Genomic DNA, 15,034 nt, shown 5'->3' on the forward strand with positions numbered 1-15,034 from the left:
TTTAGCTTACATAGCTTTCCACCCTCCCTGGTATTTACCTCCTCTCCTGCTCCTCTGCACATGTATTCACAGAGAGCAATCATATCCCCACCCTCAGCCTTCTTTTTTGCTAGATGAAACAAGCCAAGCTCTTCCAGTCTGCTCTCATAAGATAGGTCCTCCAATCCCCTGATCATCCTACTAGATCTTCTCTGCATGTGTTCCAGTTTAAACTCATCTATCTTGAACATGGATGACCAGAATTGTACACAGTATTCCAAGTGAGGTTTTTCCTAGTGCCTTGCACAATAGCATTCATACTTCTCTATTGGAAATACCTCACCTAATACATCCTAAGATTGCATTTGCCTTTTTCACAGCTGCATTACATTGTCGGCTCATAGTTGCCCTGTGATCGACCCACACACCCAGGTATCTCTCCTCCTCTGTCACTTCCAACTGATAAGCCCTCAGCTTGTGGCAGAAATTCTTACTATTAAATCCTAAGTGCACGGCCTTGCATGTTATACTACTGAATTGGCAATGAGATCCCTCATCAGTTCCCTCTCCTCCTCGGTATCATGGTGAAGGAAACCTTGCCTCCACTCTTTAGTGACCTTATGGCTACATCCCAGGAGAGGCAGAAGATGACTGAACACATCTCCCCCTTCCACGTCCAAAAAATCTGCCATGTCTTCAGACTCCGATAATGCTCCTGTCTGTGGGGGCTGCTGTGTGTCAGGTACTGAAGGGCAGAGAAACAGCACAAGTAGTTACTGTCCCAATTCTAGTTTCCATGCCAACACTGATAAACCATTGCTTTTTCCTCAAACTGGAATTTTATTCCCATGGGCTCAACCCAGTCTAGGGGGAGTTTGGAGATGGTAAAATGTATTCCATTTTGCTACCCCCTTGTACAGGACCCCTGTACCAATGCTGGCTTGGTGGTGGCCTGGGGGAGGGGTGAACAGCAGAGAACAAGTTCATAATTGCATGTGCACCTCTACAGGCTTTCCTTAGGTTGGAGGATGTTACCCTAAGAAGCATCCCCAAAAGGCAGAAAAGGATCTTGTTCAAAAGGCAATGGGCAAAGTGGGAAGATATGCCACACTGTTATTTGCCAGAATGGTGCACCCACATCTGGTACAGGAATGGAAGGGAACCACCTCTTATACAGGCAACCACAAGAAAGCTGCATTTTTTGCAGTGCAAATGCCAAACTAGAGCACTATCTTTTCCTTAAGTTCTCTTTTAAAATATCTGCAGACTAGCACAAAGTGCCCTGCAAAATAAATACGTTTGCAGTAATTCTTTTGAACCCTAGGGGTTAATAGTAAGTGTGTGATTAAAACAGCCACAAATGCCTTACAATCTCTATGCATTTTGAAATGTCTCTGTAGACAAATGTCTGAGGTAAATCTCCCACTACAACACGGGGCATTGGTCAAACTGTGAGCCAAAGTATTTTTCCTATTGCTTTTTCCTCTTTCTTTATCTGTAGCTACAATAAACATGCCTACCATGCAATGTGTATGATTTTTTTAAAACCCCTATGGTACTGCCATCTTGAACAGAGGGAGGGAGCAATAAGCAGCACAGAAATAGGGGGCAGGCACATTTGGCTGATGGTAATGGGATTTAATATTTTGGAGAAACAACACTTTGGAGCTTAAGGATGCCATTTTGAGCATGTCAGATGGATGGGAGGATAAAAGCCAAGCAACTGGAAAGGGGATACCAGCTCACATCCACCCAACATGGTGGTACCCTGATGATACCCAGAAAGATGTTGTTTAAACCCCCCTATACGTGTGTATTATAATATAGCACACAATCCTTACGGGAAAAGGTCCCTCTCAAGTATTGTCAGGCTGGTTCTCTGGCTGCGTTTTCAGAGTCTCCTTCACTCTCCCTGCCTCATGGTTTTGCAGGTTGAAGAGATCTTGTCTGGCCGTGGCAATCTTCTCACTTGAGGTCCTGTTTGGGTGTCTTTGCATGCTGGGGTTCAGTGATGCATTCCCTTGCAAGAATCCAGTCTGGCTCTTCACAATAGGTATGAGTTTTGTGACCTCTGCCAGAGGTAGTATTACTATGCCTGGTACTTTTATAACACTGCCAGAACTCCATTTCTTTGTTGTGGAACTGCACTAAGTCCTGGACTGCCCCCTCTCCTTCATTTGGTCTGATAGCCTCTTATGTCTCTTCGCATTTTGTGTTCAGACTGGATTAGACCTGCTCCTCTTCTCAGAGGCCAAGGACATCCAGGACCTCTAAAAGGCCCACATAGGACATTGCTGCTGAAATCAGAATGGACTCCAAGTGTGTGAACTCACCACGAGCTGGCACCACTAAGGGGTACACCTACCTGCAGGCCAGTATTCAAACAGGGAGGTGACATCTGGTCAAGATGACTCCGGACATGGAGCACTAGAGGTCTCACAGTGAATCAGGCCCACCAACGTGTGCAGCAGTGCAGTGTGGGATAGCAAATGGAGTACCACCAGAAGCAGAACAGTTAATTCAAAATGGTGATGCATCCACACCAGCTATATTGAGGGATAACTCTTCCTGAACTAGAGTAAATCTGCTTCCAAAGTGGATTAATGAAAACGTAAAGCTTTTTTTTTTTTTAGTAAAAAGTGTGCAGGTTTTATGAAAGCTATTATCTGGTCTTTACCAATTTTCACCTGAATTTTGAACCACTCAAGTATATTAAAATAATTTTTATGTTAATAAATTATCTGTTGAATTTTCTTGAATACCTATTTATGATAAGCATAAATGCAAGGCTACCAAAGTTAGGCAGTGCAATAAAAGATATACATGTGTATGTACAATTAATGTAGAGTTCATTAAATAAACCACAGCTTTAAACTGCTTTTACTGTCAATACTCTTACTTTTATTTGTTGCTTTTTCCCCTGTTCCCCATCCCGATATTAACCCCAATATTCTCTTAGAAAACTGTGAAGTTAATTTTTGCACTGATTTTCATCCATTTTTTAAATTTTTGTAACACTGATAAATTCCCAAGCAATTTTAAACAAAATAAAATCCAGAAATGAAGAGCCTTACAAATGCAGAATAAGATGCCACATAATTTGAAACAAGTATGGGGACACAAGAAAGTTTATCCAGTAAAAAAGCAACATACAAAAACCTTCACATTAATCCGAAATAACTTTCAATTGGGAATAGACTCTCCTTTTGTATGCTCTAGTACTGCCATCCTAAGCAGTACTCAGTTCGAGATAGTTTTTTTGAATTTTCTGCTCTTGTGCCATTTGACCAATTTATATGTGCGTAGGTGAAGTCCTACATCAAAAAGACTGCTCCTCCCCCTCCCCAGATCCACTAAGCCAGTAACCCTGTCAAGAAGGAAATTAGGTTAGTTTGGCATGATTTGTTCTTGACAAATCCATGGTGGCTATTCTTTATAACCCTATTATCTTCTAGATGCCAACAAATTGGCTGATAATTTGTTCCAGAATCTCTCCAGATGTGGCAGTTGGGCTGACTGGTCTATAATTCCCTGGGTCCTCTTTGTTCCCCTTTTTAAACTATGTTTGACCTTTTCTAGTCCTTTGGGACTTCACCCATTCTCCATGAGTCCTCTAAAATAATTGTTAACGGTTCCAAGATTGATTCAGCTAGCTCCTTAAGCCATCTAGGGTGAATTTCATCAGGCCCTGCAACCTGATTACATCTCACTTATCTAAATATTATTTTTCTTGTTCTTTCCCTATTTTGAAATGTGATCCCCCTTGTTAGTATTAATTGTGTTGAGTATCTGGTAACCATTAATATTTTTGGTAAAGGTTGAAACAAAATAGGCATTCCTATTTATTCCTTCCTGGTAGGGGTCTACTACAGACCACCTCACCAGGAAGAAGAGGTTGAGGAAGCTTTTTTCTAAACTAACAAAGTCATCCAAAGCACAGGACTTGTCGGGGTAGCTGAAGTCCCCCATCACTACCATCTGTTGGGAAAATAATACAACAGAGCACAAGTTCTTAGAATGTATTGGAGACTTAATTTCAGAAGGTGGAAAAAGCTACTAAGGGAAAGGCTGTTCTAGAGTTGATTTGACAAATATGGAGGAACCGGTTGAGAATTTGAAAGTAGAAGGCAGCTTAGGTAAAAGTGATAATGAAATGGTAGAATTCATGATTCTAAGGAATAAGAGGGAAATAGCACAATAAAGATAATGGATTTCAAGAAGGCAGACTTCAGCACAGTCAACGATGAAGATTCCACAGCCTCCCTAAGCAATTTATTCCAGTGCTTAACCACCCTGACAGTTAGGATGTTTTCCCTAGTGCCCTGCTTAAACCTCCCCCCCTTGCTACAAGTTAAGCCCACTGCTTCTTGTCCTATCCTCAGAGGTTAAGGAGAACAATTTTTCTTCCCTCCTCCTTGTAACATTTTATGTACTTGCAAACTTTTATCATGTCTCCTCTTCTCCTGACTAAACAAACCCAGTTTTTTTCAATCTTCCCTCATAGGTCGTGTTTTCTAGACCTTTAATAATTTTTTAATCACTGGAGATTTTTAAGAGCAGGTTAGACAAACACCTGTCGGGGTGGTCTAGATAATACTTAGTCCTGCCATGAATGCAAGGGATTGGACTAGATGACCTCTCGAGGTCCCTTCTCGTCCCACAATTCTAGGGAAAAAATTACTGAACACCTCAGCCCTCTGGGTGTCATAAGTTATTAGCTTTCCTTCAGTGAAAAGTAGACAACCTACACTTTCCTTAGACTTTCTCTTGCTTCTAATGTATTTAAAGAACCTCTTTGAAGTCCTTTTATGTTCCCTACTGGTATAATTCATTTTCTGCCTTCTCCTTTCTGATTTTGTCCCTACATGCTTGTGCTATTCTTTTGTACTCTACTTATCAATTTGCCCATGTTTCCACTTCTTGTAGGATTCTTTTTTTAATTTTTCAGGTCATTAAAGAGCTCCTGATGGAGCCATATTTGCCTCTTACTATACTTCCTATTAGGGCTGTCGAGCAATTAAAAAAATTAATCGTGATTAATCACGCTGTTAATAGAATACCATTTATATAAATATTTTGGATGTTTTCCACATTTTCAAATATACTGATTTCAATTACAACACAGAATACAAAGTGTACAATGCTCATTTCGTTTTTTATTATAAATTTTGCACTGTAAAAATAAAATAGTATTTTTCAATTCACCTAATACAAGTACTGTAGTGCAATCTCTTTATCATGAATGCAGCAAAGAGTCCTGTGGCACCTTATAGACTAACAGACATTTTGGAGCATGAGCTTTCGTGGGTCTATAAGGTGCCACAGGACTCTCTGCTGCTTTTACAGATCCAGACTAACACGGCTACCCCTCTGATACTTTATCATGAATGTTGAACTTACAAATGTAGAGTTGTGTATAAAAAATAACCACATTCAAAAATGAAACAACGTAAAACTTTAGCACCTACAAGTTCACTCAGTCCTTCTTGTTCAGCCTATCGCTAAAACAAGTTTGTTACATTTGCAGGAGATAATGCTGTCCACTTCTTGTTTACAATGTCAACTGAAAGTGAGAACAGGCATTCTCATGGCACTGTTGTAGCCAACTGTCGTAAACATACAGCTAAGGGTAGCATAAAATCCCTCCTTTATCTGTAAAGAAGCTCAGATGACCTGACCAAAAGGACCAATAATGGGAGAAGATACTTTCAAATCTGAGGGGGAAGCTTTTTGTTGTGTGTTCCTTTGTTCTCTCCAGGTCAGCCAGGAATCAGGGCAGGGAAAATACATCTCCCACAGCAAAACCTGAACTAAGCCTTTAAGATTACAAATTGTAAGTAATAGGAAGAAAATGCATTAGATTATCTTTTGTTTTAGCTTGTGAATTGTCCCTATGCTGAGGGAGGTTTATTCCGGGTTGGGGTTTTTTTTTGGTAACTTAAAAGTTTTGCCTGGGGGGGGGGGATCCTCTGTATTTGGAATCTGATTACCCTGTAAAATTACCTTCCATCCTGATTTTACAGAGGTGCTTCTTTTACTTTTTATTATAAAGTTCTGCTTTTAAGAACCTGATTGGTTTTTAGCGTCCAAAAACCCAAGGGCTGGTCTGTGCCCACTTTGTTAACCTATTTGGTTGGTATATTATTCTCAAGCCTCCCCAGGAAAGAGGGTGAGGGGCTTGGGGGGGATTTTGAGGAAACAGGAATTCCAAGTGGTCCTTTTCCTTAAATCTTTGTCTAACTCACTTGGTGGACAAGGACAAGGACGGATTTGTGCCTTGGGAAAGTTTTTAACCTAAGCTGGTAGAAATTTTAGAGGGTTTTTCATGCGGGTCCCCATATCTGTACCCCGGAGTTCAGAGTGGTGAGGGAACCCTGACATCAGCGTTGCAAGAGATTTACGTGTTAGATGCGCTAAAGATTCATATGTGTCCCTTCATGCTTCATTCCAGAGGACAAGCGTCCATGCAGATGATGGGTTCTGCTTGATAATGATCCAAAGGAGTTCGGACTGATGCATGCTCATTTTTGACATCTGACTCAAGATAAAGAGATTGCATTATGGTACTTGTATGAAGTGAACTGAAAAATACTATTTCTTTTATCATTTTACAGTGCAAATATCTGTAATAAAAATATAAAGTGAGCACTGTATACTTTTGTATTCTGTATTGTAATTGAAATCTATATATTTGAAAATGTAGAAAAACATCCAAAATATTTAATAAATTTCAATTGGTATTCTATTGTTTAACAGTGCGATTAAAATTGCGATTATTTTTTTTTTTTTAGTTAATCGCTTGAGTTAGCTGTGATTAATTGATAGCTCTACTTCCTATCTTCGCTTTGCGCTGGGAAAGTTTGAAATTGCACCTTTAATATAGTCTCGTTGAGAAACTGCCAGCTCTCCTAAACTCCTTTATCCCTTATCCCTACAACCTATCCTGAAGGACGATCCATCACTCTCACAGATCTTGGGAGACAGGCCAGTCCTTGTTTACAGACAGCCTCCAAACCTGAAGCAAATACTCACCAGCAACCACACACCACACAACAAAAACACTAACCCAGGAACCTATCCTTGCAACAAAGCCCGTTGCCAACTCTGTCCACATATCTATTCAGGAGATACCATCATAGGACCTAATCACATCGGCCACACTATCAGAGGCTCATTCACCCGCACATCTACCAATGTGATATGTGCCAGCAATGACCCTCTGCCATGTACATTGGCCAAACCGGACAGTCTCTACGTAAAAGAATAAATGGACACAAATCAGATGTCAAGAATTATAACGAGACACTGCTGAATTGGAATTAATTTGCAAATTGGACACCATTAAATTAGGTTTGAATAAAGACTGGGAGTGGATGGGCCATTACAGAAAGTAAAACCATTTCCCCATGCTTATCTTCTCCCCCCGCCACTCCGCCCTCTACAGTTCCTTACATCTCCTTGTCAAGTGCTGGAAATGGGCCATTTTCATTACCACTACAGTTATTTTTCTCTCCTGCTGACAACAGCTCACCTTAACTGATCACTCTCCTTATAATGTGTATGGTAACACCCACTGTTTCATGGTGTGAGTGTGTGTGTGTGTGTGCGCGCCGTCTATATTTTCCACTACATGCATCCGATGAAGTGAGCTGTGACCCACGAAAGCTTATGCTACAATAAATTTGTTAGTCTCTAAGGCGCCACAAAGTACTCCTATTCTTTATCCCTTAAGATTTTCTTCTCATGGGATCTTACCTACCAGTTCCGCTAGCTTTTAATCTGCTTTTTGATACGGTCACTGCCTGGAAGTGGTAGTGGTCTAACTAACTTAAGGTTGCATTTTTTTATGTCACACCACTTCTAGACCACAGACCAAGTCCAGGATGTGATCAGCAATGTGCACTGATCTGGAGATCACATGTTCAAAACCCTCAGTGGATGGAGGATTGAGCCAATGTAACAGAGGTGTTTTATCTGAGAATTGGTGCCGTTTCCCAGGACAATGAAGCTTATGTCATCTGCCTTAATCATCTGCTCAGTTCTTAACACATCCCACAAGCTTCTAGAAACAGATGTTAACAGTAATCCTCCTGTCCAACATTAGAGTATTATCAATGAGATGTCAGATCTTGTTCATTGTCTTCCTGATGGGCCACATCCCTTCAATTGTCAGGTTATTGGCCACAACATATGACACTCTTGTCTGGTACTGCTTCTAGCACTGCATACAATTGCTGCTAATATTGATTGATTGATTAATATAGTAGAAGGGACCATTACAGCAACCTAATCTGACCTCCCATATAAGATTGGGTGAAATTCTGTAGCCTGTGATTTCTGCACCTGGTACAGTAGCTCAAGAGAGTGTTTGGGTATATCTTGTAGAAAGATATTCAATCTTGATTTAAAGTCATCAAGTGACTGCGAATCCATCCCTTTGTAAGCGGTTTCAAAGGGTTAATTACCCTCACTGTTAAAATCAGACAAGTCCAAATTGGAAATAAGGTGCCTAGCTTCAGCTTCCAGCCAATGGATCTTGTTTTGGATGTCCAGCTACATTAATAAGTCTTCCAGTTTCTGAAACATTCTCCCATGTAGGTACTTACAAGACAGAGGTCAAATCACCTCTTGCTTTTAGTTTTATCTGGGAGATGGTTAAACTAGAATCCATTCCACAAGCTTCTAATCCAAATGTGTGAAAATTGTAAGAATGGCAAGCGTCACACCAACACAGAAACTGACTCTAAGATACAGAGGGAAAAAAGCCCAGAAAGTTTTATCCCTTTGCACTTGCTGTAGACACTCCCAAGAATCAGTGCTAAAGGGAAGCTAGAGGGGGTTAGAGTACAAAAATCTGTGAAGCAGTTTACTTGTTGCTTTGAAGCATGGCAACTCCTTGAAATAAGTATTTTTTAAAGTCAGGACAGCTTTATGGTTCCATATATAGTATAAGATAGAAGTGGGTATTCACCCACGAAAGCTCATGCTGCAAAACGTCTGTTAGTCTATAAGGTGCCACAGGACTCTTTGCTGCTTCTACAGAACCAGACTAACACGGCTACCCCTCTGATACTTGGCTCTAGACAAAGGAAAACTAAAGCATAGGCCCTTTATGTATTACCAGAGATTATCTGTCACATCTTTAGGTATTTCAAGATGTGTCTCAATCTTAAATTCCCTCTCTAATGCAAAAACTGCAGCAGTAGAGAGAGAAAGGTCTATGGAAGCAAAAGCATGCAACTACGTTGCACCTGAAGCAAATACATAACAGCAAATCTGTTACATTTCTATGTTACATCACTTCTGGACTCTGAACCCAATACTTTATTTATAACAATGATCAAAATCAAAGCACTTAATATAACAGATACATGCCGATAATCACCCATGTGAGAAGAGGAACTTCAAGGCTGGACCAGCTAGTTAATACAAACAGAAGAGACAAAGGAAATTAGATGAACAAGAGTTCAGATGGGGCAAGAATGCAAATATACAAGGGGTGGACTAAAGAAACCATGGAAGCATCCGCCTCAAAGACCTCTCTCTTCCACAGAACCTTAAAGGAATGGAAGAATTTTTAGAGGCCATCCCACACCTGAATATGTGAAGATCAAGGAAGGAAACAAGGACTAGTGAAGAATGTAATCACAAGCAGCAGCACAAAACAATTTCTATTGAAGTTAAAGTCTCTATACAGTTTTCTTATAGCACTAGTAAGTCCCAATTTTAAGGGAAATATACTACAAACATGTACCTATCATATTTATCTTCCAAAAATCCTTCATGAAGATTACCAACCTCTTACATCAGTAACATCTTACCAATTCATTGCTGGAAGAACCTCCAGAGTATTCATTCTTCTACTGATACAGTTTCAATCAAGTATAGTATGGCTAAGGAAGGTTTATAAAGTTGATAATCACTAACATACTTCAGAACTTGCCAAAATTTACACTAATTCATACACCAAGGAACCTGGCAAGCCAGCAAGTCTTTTGCATAGTCATGTGTAAAATTAGATCTCTGTTGTGCAAGCTAACACTACTAATATTTTCATTCACAGGGGATTAAGTGCGTAATTAACATTTATACTGACTCTCAAGCTATTTGCAAACACAATAGAGAGAATCTGATATTTCTCTAAATACTGTACTAGATATCATAGTGGTGTTTTCTTACTCCCTTCTAGTCACATATTTTTTACATTAAAAACATACTACCGTCTCCCTGTTGCAAGGGGAACTCTTAGTAAGACACTACATGATGTGGTCAATACTGCAAGTACAGTTCCAGTGTGACAAATCATTTCAATTTGCACAAATTTTGCCACTGGAAGCAAAAACAGTTTGATTAAAAAGGCTAGGTTCTTGATACACATTGTAGGATGAGCCCCTGCTGGTACCTGAGTTTTGAGTCCACCCCTCCCCCCCATCCACTGACTAGAGTTTATATCAAGTTTAATGAAGTTTCCCTGCCTTTATAAAGATTTTATTTATTAGCCAATATAGGGTTTCTTTTTATCGAATCTCAGTGCATACAAACACCAGGTTACACACTTAGCCGCATCTCCACAAGCAACTACTACAAGCAGCTATCAAGAATATGGCAATTCTGCGATATACTCCACTCTCCTCTTTTGAGAACAAGCTTTAAAGGTCAGAGTTATGATCACTATGCTAGCTGCCTTAGATATAGCATTACAACAGGGAAAAGCCTTTTTAAAAAGGCAAAATTATTTGACTTAGCCAGAGCTGTCGCTAGAGTATGGCGAATCAGGGCAACCGCCCTGGGCCCTGTGTTTTGGGGTGCCCCTTTGGGCCGAGAGGTGAGGTGGGAGGGCGAGAGGAGTGAGGAAGCGAACAGCAGACGGGCAAGGCCAAGCACCCCCATCAGAACCTCCCCTTAGCGCCTCCTGCCTGCCGTTGGGCCCCCAGACAATCAGCACCTCCCTCTCCCTCCCAGTGCCTACCGCCAGCTGCCGTTCAGCTGTTTCACGGCATCAGGAGGCACTGGGGGGAGGGCGCACTGTGCTCAGGGGAGGGGGTGGAACTGGGTGGGAAAGAGGAGGGGCAGGGCCTTGTGGGGAAGGGGTGCAGTGGAGGTGGGGCCTGGGGGAGCTAGTGGAGAGCACCCCTGGCAGATAGGCACTGTGTTTCTAATGTCCCGGGCCCCGCACCCCACTAGGGATGACCCTGGTCTTAGCAGTAATTCACCAAAACACCAGGGGTCTCATTATTTTGTTCAAATAACATCAACTTCCAATGAGCCACTAACACCACAAGTTAAAAGGATTTTTTTATTATTATTATTACATATTTTCTCTGAGAATCAGGCTATTTCCATGGCCACCATTTCACCTCATCATCCTACCTAAATATAGAATAAAATTGAGATAATCATGAAACCGACTTGGCACGTTCAAAATGTCACCATTCAATCACACTGTTTGTCATTATCTCCCATCCTTCATTTGTATACTGTAATATAGGAAGGAGTCAGTTCTTTGGGGAAGGCCTTGTCTTAGTACTTGCCTTCAAAGCACTTAGCATACTGTTGGTGCTATGTAAATTAGCATAATATCTAACCAGATCAGACTACAGAAAGAAAGCTATTAATACTTAGGTGTAGAGGTGATCAGTATATTTCTTGATATAGTCATATACAGAGGCAATATAGTACTGCACAAATGCTGACTGAGCAATAGTAACTTTTTAAAACTTCAACAATAACATATCAGAATCCATATTATTTGATACTCAACTAGGCAATTACCAAATCTCTCCTCTGCACCCCTAAAAATCATCCTTTTTTGATCATGGGAACAAAAAGTAGAAATTACACCTTGTTTCCTTAGAACAAAAAGTAACTTATAGCTTGTCCATTCTCACTCATTAGCAGGCAGGATTTTCTTGATCACTTTTATAGAACTACAGAATATAGAACAGTTAATTATTGAGTTCATATATAATTGTTCTACCCAAACCTTTGAATAAAGGTCTGTATGTAATATAATGAAAAATAAATTGCTTAAACAAGTTTTACACATATGCTCCAAAAGTCTCTCTGTCTTAGGCCATAAGCCTATGAAAAATTTCAGCTTGGAAGGAATTTTTGGAGAGATTTGAGATAGAGTGCTCACTACCAAACTTCAGCATCACTGTTAATACACCAATACAACTCCCCCCCCCCCAATTTTTTTTTAATTTTTTAAATGTTGCAACATGTAAAACATATATATATGAAACTGCAAGCAGACATAAGACATTTTGCCACTATTTTTCCCCTATGAATTTTTTTGCTCTCTCTTTCGTTTTATTTTTGTTTATTTATTGGTGTGTGTGGGAAAGATTAAGTAGTAAGTGTTAAAATCTCACAGTAATTGCATAGAACTGTCTGGACGCTGATTTACTATTGATTCTACATCTGAAATAAGACATGAATGTTACGCCTGAATTAAGACAGCAGCAATGTTTACACTAGGAGGTAAGGGTATGATTCCTAGCTTGTGTTAGACATATTCGTGCTAAGTCTCCTCAAACCATCTCCTCACACCTGAACACTGTGGATACATACTAACCATGACTAGCCCAAGCTGCCACTCACCACTGCCTATGCTATCATGGCTACTATTTTTAGCCTGCTAGCTGTCCTCAAGCTAGTACAAGTATATGTAACGTGAGTGCAGAATCCCCCCCTTAGCTCCGAGCGTAGAAATAGCCTTTAAGACACTATCAGATAGCCTAGTTTTGGCCCTAAACTTTGTAAAAACTTCTTAAACACAACCCATATTTAAAATGTGTTTTATTAAAACAGTTTGTCTGGATTTAAACAGTCACTCTGCACTATTTGAAACCTCAACACTGCACAAGTGTGCTAGTGCATAAAAACAGAAAGTGAAACTGATTACACAGACATTTAAATTAACCAGCTTAATTTTGCTACCGAAGCTGAATTGCATACAGTAAACAAACAGCAAGTGTTAGGGGGAAAGGATTAACATTTTCCAATTTTAACAGTCAGTTTAGTAACAGGCAACATTTGTTTTAAGCTTATGTCCATGTCAAGCTTTTTATTAATTATTATTATTAAAGGCTCAAAAATAATTTTATAAAATGGACATTAAATTTAGTCTTCACAACAGTGTTACAAAAATATACAGATGTATCTTTTGATAAGATAACAAAATAGTACAACACATGCAGAAGACAATAGTCCTCACAACCGTAGTTCAATGGCTTGTTTTTCCCTTTTGGCATATAACCACCACACAAGTTTTCCCCAAAACCCTAAAAGATGGTCATCTAAGCTTTTGTTTTCCATCTCCACACATTTCCTTCCCTGAAAGACACAGCCACTATAATCATGATCACACGCACCTTTTAACCTTGTCTGAATAAATGTCCAAAAATAAAAAAAGTTAAGCTAGTGTTTTTAACTGTTAAAATTTATTCTAATATTGGGTCACACATTAAAAACATTTATTGCTTTGCTTTCCATTCTTCCTTGAGATCTATGGGACCAGGAGTGGGTTGAAATCATGTAACAACATCTTATAGACAATCTAATATATAAACTCCTATAGGACACAGCTAGAAGCTTTCAATTAATAAACTATAAAGAAAACTCTTGGTGATTATCACTGTCTATTAAAAAAAAGTGTTTTAATCGTGCAATTAAAGGCTATTGTAAGGTTAAAAGTCAGTTTTTTAAAAACACAGAACTTACAAGATCTTAAATTAAAATTGAAAACTTTAAATCTGATTTTTAATTTTCACCACAAATGCTATTAGTTTACTTTTTGTACTTCAGTCAACTTGAGTATAGTGCCTCTTTTTTAAAATATTCATTTACATACCAAAAAACATGAAGTCTTGGGGAGATAGGAAAAATTGTTTTATTTGAGAAAGCAGTAGTGTAGGCTGCAAGACCCAGGCAATGGCCACTGCGTTTAGAAGTGTCTTGTTTGCATGAAAAAAGTGATACTGGACATCTTAAGGAGGCAGTAACTAAATGAACCTTGACTGGTGTTTTGTTTGTCGGTGCCATAATCATACAAATACAATGTTTGCACTGCATGAGCAAAGAATTCTCACCAGGACAGACCAATGCTGTGGACCCGATTTGCAATAAATACACATGGAGGAGGTTTTATAATGGATTGGGGTTTTTTGTTTGTTTGGGTTTTTTAAGGGGGAGGGGGGTCGGTTGGACCAGCATCAGCAGCCCTGAGCCGGGATTCTCTAGCAGCAGGAAGTTTCTATGGGGCCGGTGGAGCATGCGCTTTGAGGCTCCTCGGTCTCTCTCTATGTGGCAAGAGAGCACAAGTAACCACCACACCAATAATAGACCGAGACCAAGAGCAACAAGCACCTTTCCCTTCGGTATCCGTGCGTCTCTCCTTCCCCCCGGCTCTTCTGTTGCCCTGCCCTTCCCCCGCCATGGCCTCACACATCAGGGACGGGGGAGCAGGGGAGTCCGGCATCCTAAACATGTCAACATCCCATTCCCTGCAGCCTCCGGGGGAGGGGGGAACCAGCGTGAGTGAGGAGGAGCAGCTAGAAAGAAGACAGGGGCGCGTGTAACCCTTCCCTCCGCCGGTCCAGGTGGGGGGCGGGACACGCTTAGCCCCCAACCCAATGGGAAGTGGGGTAAGAGATGAAGATTACACCGGGGGGGGCGCTGCAACATCTGCACCGGGGGGCGGGTCTGGTCGCTCCTCTCCCTCACACTGAGCCCGGAGGGGCAGCAGCGCACGGGGCTCACCCCCTGTTCGGGGGGGGACCCCCACGGGGAAGGGGCTCCCAGCCCCCACAGGGCCCAGGGGGAGGGAGCAGGCACCGGAATGAGGAAGCTCCCCCCTCACATACCCCTCCGGTGGGGCTGGGGAAAGAAACCTCCCGCCCCAGCAGCAGCTGCTCCCCCTGGACTCTGGGGGGGGGGGGGTAAGGACACAGCAGAAGTCTCCCCTCCCCCCCCCCCAGCTTCACTCCGGGGAAGCCAGGCTCCTCCTTCCCCTCGGTGCGCTCCTCCCCCGGGCCCGCGGGCGGGGAGGGGG

At 41.1% G+C, this 15,034-nt stretch overlaps 1 protein-coding gene across 4 annotated transcripts in view; it reads right to left on the minus strand.

Annotated features, from left to right (window-relative positions):
- RSF1 (remodeling and spacing factor 1) overlaps window positions 1-15,034 on the minus strand; it is a 125,502-nt gene that overhangs the window by 110,182 nt on the left and 286 nt on the right. The gene's annotated exons all lie outside the window — the stretch shown is intronic.

Source organism: Mauremys reevesii, linkage group 1, assembly GCF_016161935.1.
Source record: "Mauremys reevesii isolate NIE-2019 linkage group 1, ASM1616193v1, whole genome shotgun sequence".
NCBI classification, from domain to species: Eukaryota; Metazoa; Chordata; order Testudines; family Geoemydidae; genus Mauremys; species Mauremys reevesii.